The 7,989-nt window shown below is 34.7% G+C and overlaps 1 pseudogene; it reads left to right on the top strand.

Annotated features, from left to right (window-relative positions):
• The first annotated feature begins 1,132 nt into the window (after positions 1-1,132).
• LOC126507784 (uncharacterized) lies at positions 1,133-1,251 on the top strand (annotated as a pseudogene).
• The last annotated feature ends 6,738 nt before the right edge of the window (positions 1,252-7,989 follow it).

Here is a 7,989-nt window from a genome sequence, read left to right as displayed (position 1 = left end):
AAGATCATACATTTTTATGTTGAGAGGTGTAATTTAGATCAGCTGCCTGAAGTTATGTCTGGAGGAAAAATCTTCAGATAGAGCTATAAGAAGTCACATACACTTTACAATCACTGTATTGAATGGGTGCTTTTATTTAGATAATAGAAGGATGGTTTAGAACTCAACAAAAGACATTATTTAAATAAATATGGAGAAAAATACTGCTGATTCTATCCTTGAATTATGAATAACTAAAACTATGATTATTAATTATATTTTAGATCCTTTAAAGGGAGGTTTTTTTCCATGATGTACCTCCAAATCCCAAGTCTACTTGCAATTTATTTCACTAATCACCTTTAATGCTAGCCCAAAGAAGAACACAGAGTACCTAACTCCTTCAATAAAGTAATGATACTTAGCATGAATTGTCAACTAGACATATGCAGAACAAGCTGTGGATAGAGTTGAAATTGGGGAGTTGTCTCCATGAAGTTGGCTTATGGGCATATCAATAGCATATTTCCATAAAATTGGTGTGGGAAAACACAGCCCATTGTGGGTGACACCATTCCCTAAGATAGGTTTCTGAAATGTGTAAGAATGGAGATGGAAATCAGTAAAGGAATCAAGTAAGTAAGCATCTGTGCATTTATTTATTTGTATTCTCAGCTCTGGTGGCTGTGATATAGCCAGCTTTTATGAGTTACTGTTTGACTTTCTCAAAATGATGGGCTGTAACATGAATCAAGGAAGTAAAATAATCTTTTACCCTAACTTTCTTCTTGTCAGAGAATTTTGTCACAGAAAAAGAATGAAACTAGGACAAAAATTGATGATAAGGAGTTGAGGTCATTGCTATGATAGATCTAAGCATGTGATTTGCATGACTTGGATTGTTTTCTGGCATTAATGTGTAAACATTTGGTATATTGGACTAAAAGAAGGTTTTATAGGCTGGAACCATAGCTTACCAGAGTATTTTATTGCAAATTAAAGAGAATAATATTCAGAGGAACATTATATCCTGGTTTATGCGATTTTACCACAGGAACAGGGATATAAGTTCTTACTGTGATGTGTGGGCTAAGAGACTGTGTGACAATCAAACTAGGACAAAAGAAGTAGATGTGTCTAAGAGATCAGAACCTTGTTGTTTTAGAGAAAAGGATAACATTCCCCTTGACAAGGTAGAAAAAGGTTCTTGTATCCTAGCAATGTACCATTTAGGCCTTGATCCTTACTATATGGCATCTAACTCTTGTTTGTAAGTTCATATACCATGAACAAATAGGCTTCATCCTCTAAATTCAGGGTGATTTGACATACATAAATCAATAAGTGCTTAAACAAACTGAAAGAAAAAAAAACTACATGATCATTTCATTGTATGCATCAAGGGACCTTTGACAAAATCCCAACACCTCTTCATGTTAAAAATCCTAGAGATATTAGGTTTACATGGACAGGTTTTTGCAGAAGTCCATAGTCAACATGAAATCAAATGGAGAAAGATACAAAGCATTTCTGCTACATTTAGGAACAATACAATGTTTTCCATTGTCTCAATATATGTTCAATATAATATTTAAAGGCTTATCTAGAGAAATAAGACAACTGGAGGAGATCAGGTGGGTATAAAGTGGAATGGAAGAAGTTAATGTATCTGTCTTTGCAGATGATATGATAGTATACATAAATGACCCTAAAATTTCCACTGGGAAGTTCCTATTTCTGAGAAACACTTTCAGCAAAGAGGCTAAATACAAAATTAACTCACAAAAATGAATACCCTTCGTTTATACAAATGCCAAGCAAACTGAGGATAAAATTATGGGAGAAAAGATCGTTCACAATAGGATCAAATAACATAAAATATCTTGGGCTAACTCTAACCAAGTGAAAGACTTTTATCACAAAAAATTTAAGACATTGGAGAAAGAAATTGAAGAGAATACAGAAGATGGAAATACTTCCTAATTTCATGAAGAGGTAAGATTAACATGGCCATCATACCAAAAACAATCTACAAATTCAATGCAGTTCATTTCCAACACAACACTAATCCTGAAAGATCATCGGTTTCCTATGAAAACACACACACACACACACACACACACACACCAAGAGAAGAAAATAAAACAAACAAAATAAGATGTCTAAAACTATCCTGAATAATAAAATGAATTGCAGGAGGTATTAGTAGTCTCATCCTCAAATTGTACTATAGAGCTATAGCAATTAAAAGAATGACATTGGTACAAAACAAAAACAAAACAAAACACCCAGATATATTGATCAGTGGAATCAAATTGAAAACCCAGACATAAATGGTGTTGTGGGATTTTTGATCACACTGTCAATGCTAAGATTTTATTATTTACTTAAAAATTCTGCTTCTAGTTGTGGTGTGATTCAGTCCTCAAACATGCCTCTAATAAAAAGAATTCTGTTTGAATATTGTAAAAAATATTAAATAAAACCAATCATAAGTCAAGAGGCAGAGTAAGCAATCAGTTGATAAGAAAAAAAAAAACACAGAAAGTAGGAGGAAGTCAGGGCAACAGAGAAAGAGACTCCAGTTACAGAAGTTTTGTTTGAGATGTAGGAAACAGCTTTTTCTGGGATGACAGTGGAGGATGAAGCAGCTGGTTGCTTTCTCTAAATCTTTGAGCTATCAGGTTTTCACCTCAGCATTTGGCTTCCAATTTTTATTGATAAAATAGAATTGTAGAGATTTAGTTAAAAACAACATCTATACAACCCATTTTTTTATAAAAATGCAGAAATGCATACTGGGGAAAAAGGCAAAATCTTCAACAAATAGTAATGATCAAACTGGATGTCTACATTCTGAAGAATCCAAATAAGCCCATCCCTACTACTTAACACAAAATTCAACTCCAGATGGATTAAAGATTTTAACATAAAACCAGATACACTGAACCTGATAGAAGAGATAGTGGTGAATAGCCTTGAATTCACTGGTATAGGAAAAGATTTGAAGGCTGCAAAAATGTGAGACGGAAGTGGTCATGGAGAACAACCAAGGAGTAGCACCATAAAGCTAGCTTTGAGTCCCTATAAAATGACCTTCAACTGTGAAGTTGAAGTCTCACAGTATTGAAGATGTAATGGGGTCCTCACAGTATTGAAGATTGCAGGATCATGGGATCTCTGTAAGGAAGAGCTCTAGTTGCACAGGGGAGCTGGGATGAGCCCCAGAGAAAACATGTGCATACTTTATGTGGCAGAGCTGCAGAGGTAAAGATACCTGATATAGGAGTGATTTCTTATTAATAAAGAAACTGCCTAGGCCCATTTGATAGGCCCACCCTTAGGTGGGTGGAGTAAACAGAACAGGATGCTGGGAGAAAGAAGCTGAGTCAGGATTCGCCATGATTTTACCACTCCAGACAGACGCAGGTTAAGATCTTCTCTGGTAAGCCACCTCGTGGGCTACACAGATTATTAGAAATGGGTTAGATTAATATGTAAGAGCTAGCCAATAAGAGGCTACAGATAAAGGGCCAGGCAGTGTTTAAAACAATACAGTTTCCGTGTAATTATTTCGGGCATAAGCTAGCCATGCGGGCGGCTGGGTGCCGGGACGCAGCCCTGCCGCTCCTAATTCAACAGATACCTAAAGCGTTTGAACTCCAAAGACAAACTTCACATCAAGCAACACAAATTGCTATTCTGGTTGCTGGTCTTTGGTTTTGTTTTGAGATCATTGTTACTTGTGATATCTTCTTGCTTCCCCTTTGAAATAAGACTATTAATCTGCATCATCATGTATTGCTAGTACATAAATAGCTCTTCTTTTATATATTAGGGATTCGTAGTTAAAGGACATGATTGTAAATTATATATTGTACTTTTAATGAGTTCTTCGACTTTTAATGGTTAGATTGTATTTCACATTATGAAATAAAAATAGATTTTTGTAGGGAAATGGAAGTTTATTTTTTAAAGGGATGTATAGGTGTGTCAAGTTGGCCTGGGTAAACTGGCAGGATTCGTTTTAATTGCCAAGCTGACATTTAACAATTAAATCACTTGAGTATCAATGGATTGTGTACATTTGTTTGGCCTGTGACATTTTATATGGTGTATTGATTTACTTATCCAATATAGAGAGACCCATCCCACTGTGGGGAGCACCATTTCCCTGTAAAAAAAAAAAAAAAAAAAAAAAAGACTTCCAACTGCATACGAGTGTAGAAATTGAGCTGAGTCCAAACAATTAAGTGAGAATCTATGCATTGCTGTCTCTTTGTTCTTGATTGTGGATATGATGTGACTAAATGTTTAAAGTTCACAAAATAATCGATTACAAATGAGAATTTTGAGCTAAAACATGCCTTTTTCTCTGGAAGTCACTTTTGACAGAGTGTTTTATCACAGATATGGAAATGAGACTAGAACACCGATCTTAATTCCCTTTCCCCTATAAGAGGAAGTTTCTCTTTCTCTTTTACTCACAGGGCGATTGTTATTGAGAACATATTGTCATAATTTTCCCCTACTGATTCGAATAAGCTATTCTAACACATACCTATGCATTTGTGTGTATAATTTCTCAAATGTACATGCATAAATATATGGAGATGAGAACCACGCCATGATTTTTCTTCTCTTTCAATAAGAATAAATGAAGCTTTATGAAAAGATGCTCTTGTGGTATATTAAGTAGCATTGTTAAATTAAAATGGGTAATGGAAACTTTTACTGGCTGGTGAAGTGCTACTCAAGGTGCCCTGACATACCTTATCACCTAAAAGTATAATGGTGCTTTAAATATTAAAGAAGTTCATTTATGCTGGGCATTTAGAGTGGAGGTTGGCATACAGAAAGAAATACAAGTTAGTGATTCTTATTATAAATCTTTGCATTTTAAACACCATCCCTGGAAACATAGAAAGAAAAGAGTTCTTTGTCCCTATGACTTTTCAACAATACAGTTTTGTAATAAAATAAGGATAATGGTAAAACAACCATAGCCAAAGCCAAAGTATGTCTAACATAGTTTGTTTTACCTAAGCAGAGTCAAAATGCATTTTAAAATTGTTATTAATTTCAGTAATATACATTCTTTGTAAGTTATGTAACAACTTTGAACTCTATAATTATTCTGCTTTTATTAATTTATTTTTCAACTCACATAAACATCTGAAATTTGAATTTCAAACAAGATTAAGGTGATATACAGGTTTGATGGTTTCCAGTGCTATGGATAACACATGGGCTCTGTAACATAACAGGTTAAGAGAGAAAAAAAATGTATTTTCTTACCTATCATTGGGTTCATGACTGACAATCTAATCTAGCAAAATATTAGTGAAAGGAAAATCGTACACTATTATTTATTATGCTTATGTGGTACAGGAGCATTTCGGTAGGGGCACTAAAATACTGGGGAAGCAGCAAGTCTGCTCATAGGTTCATGAATATACATTATTCGTATATGTGAATAATTAGTTTTAAATGTTTATGGTAGAACCGTGAGGAAAATCACAAGGCCAGATTCTCTTTGCCTTCTCTGCCTTCTTTTCTTCACTGCAGATACATGGCAGATAGCGGTCACATCTTGAAGGAAGAAGCAAAATATTTTCTGGCCTTGAGAAAGTGAGGGAACTCAGAGAATTTTTCTAAAATTTTTGAACATACTCAGTGTGTTCAGGAGCCATAATTTGGAGTATTGTGCTCATGGAGATGCTCAATAAATTTCATCAAAAAAGCCAGTGTGATTCGGTGCATTACACATACAGTTTTAAATGACCTCTTCTGTTTCAAGAATGTTGACGTAGTGATATTTCATTTGTATTTGAATAAATAAAGCTTGTCTGAGTTTCAGAGAGCAAAACAGTTGCACTGATCACCCTTACAGACCTGGCAGTGGTGACACACACATTAAATCCTAGTAGCCATCCTTGTTTGCCATAGAAACGTAGGGGTGCATGGCCTTAATCTCAGTCGTGTATGTCTTTAATCCCAGTCCTAGAGAGGAATATAAAAAAGGAGGACACATCTCACAGACACAGTCTTTTTCTGAGCTTCCTGGTGGTAGGACCATCATTTTAGACTGAGGAAGAGGTAAGAGCCAGTGGCTGACTTTTTTGCTTTTCTGACCTTCAGGTTGAGCCACAATTTCTGTCTCAGTGTTTGCATTAATCATGCTCCACATGAGATGTATCCACTGTGCAGAGCACCATGAGAACATTTATTTAATTCCATTAGAAAATCTCTTCCATGTCTTTAGGAAAATAGATATTTGTTTTCTAGACAGTAGCTAACTCCTATTCAATCTAGTCTATGTCCTCATAAATATTATAAATTTTATGAAGGTATTCCAAATACACAGTTACAGATATGGAAATATGGATATAGACCATATCAGGTAAACATAATTTAAAAATATGAATAATTATAGATATTGGAATTTTAATTACCCACTTGTTTGTGGAGGGAGATACTGATCCTAAGACCTAATGCATACTAAGCAAGGGTTTTACCACTGAATTACACAACCAACCTCAGAGCTAAGCTCTGGGATGTTAGCTCAGCTCTCAGAGGCAGCTACGTGAGAAAGACCTTATAAAAGATAGACAAATCACTATTGCATCCTCATAATGAAAAACAAGAGTAACAGTTGATGAATTTTTAACTCATTGATAACATATATTCAATCCATATAACAAATCATTATATGACATCAAATTAATTTTTCATATTTTCATCATGCTTCTTAATGTGAAAATCTGGCTTCTTGGGTACTGTATAAAGAAAGTGATTTGAATAGTGAATCAGGGATCAAAACTGCTTTGATTTTTCTTTTTTTGAAATGGAATATTAGTTTTACATTATGGGTTAAAAATATACCATGTTGGTTCAAACTAGATAGATTATAATTGGTATCCATTGATGTTTTCTTTACAAGCATATTTTACAGCAAAGTTATAGCTATTTTCCATGAGGAAGAAGAGTGCCCAATTAATATCACCATACTATAAGCTGCAAAGTCTAAGTCGCCGAGAATCATGGAACTCAGCTTGAGACAACACATCCACATTCACAAGGATGAACAAGTTGCCCTGCCTACTTCATACAAATATGTGACCCACAAATGGTAGAACAGACACCCCACCATTGTTCACCCATGATTAGTCATCTGGAGAGGCTCTGTTTAGAAGTCTTCATGACGTGCAGATTTGATATCACAGTGATTCAGTGAGGCCCAGAGAGGAAAAGCTTATAGTATTCCTCATGGTTATTGTATGGAAATCAAGCCACATCTGAGGAAATGCCTTGTCCTCCATTAATAGAAAAAGAAAAGAAGGAGATATTGCTTCTCGTTTGTGTTTTCTTTGACCTTGCAGAGTGAGAATAGGAGAGAGAGTCTAAAAAGTCCTTGGGATCTTAATCAGTGTACTATGTTCTTCAAATTTCACTGTTTGCTCCCTCGAATTTATCGCGGTTCATTTATATAATTTATTCACCCACTTAAATTTTTATATAAATGGATGTGTTTTCGTCGTTGTTGACTCCAGCTTGCGAGGCCATGTGTATGCTACATATTTATCCAACAAGCAGTTAAGTGAAAGCTGTTTCATTTACTTTCTGTGATATTTGGAAATAGAGTTCTTTCCTTGAGAACAACTGAATTTTGATTCCTGTTTTTTTTCCAATACTAAGTAGAGAAATTCTTTTGTGTTAGTCATCTTTAACTAACTAATTTTAAATAGTACCTATTTAAAATTTATGTGTATCAAGATGATGAAATTTGACGTCAGCTGTAACATCCAGAAATAATATCCAAAGGTTCAAACGTCAATGAATACTCAAAAAAGATGTCTACAAGTCAGTTGGGAGTGGTATTAGAATACAGACAGATGTACACATCCCATTCCTGGCTATCACATCAATAATTGTGGCCTTTACAGCAAGGATTAAAAATAAGGCAAACAATAAAATAATTAAAAAAAACTATGGATGAAAACTTAAAGA

This window comes from Alexandromys fortis, unplaced genomic scaffold, assembly GCF_014885135.2.
Source record: "Alexandromys fortis isolate MF-2015 unplaced genomic scaffold, M_Fortis_MF-2015_v1.1 scaffold_47, whole genome shotgun sequence".
NCBI classification, from domain to species: Eukaryota; Metazoa; Chordata; class Mammalia; order Rodentia; family Cricetidae; genus Alexandromys; species Alexandromys fortis.
Note: the sequence above shows the minus strand (reverse complement) of the source record. Positions and strands in the feature narration are given on the sequence as shown.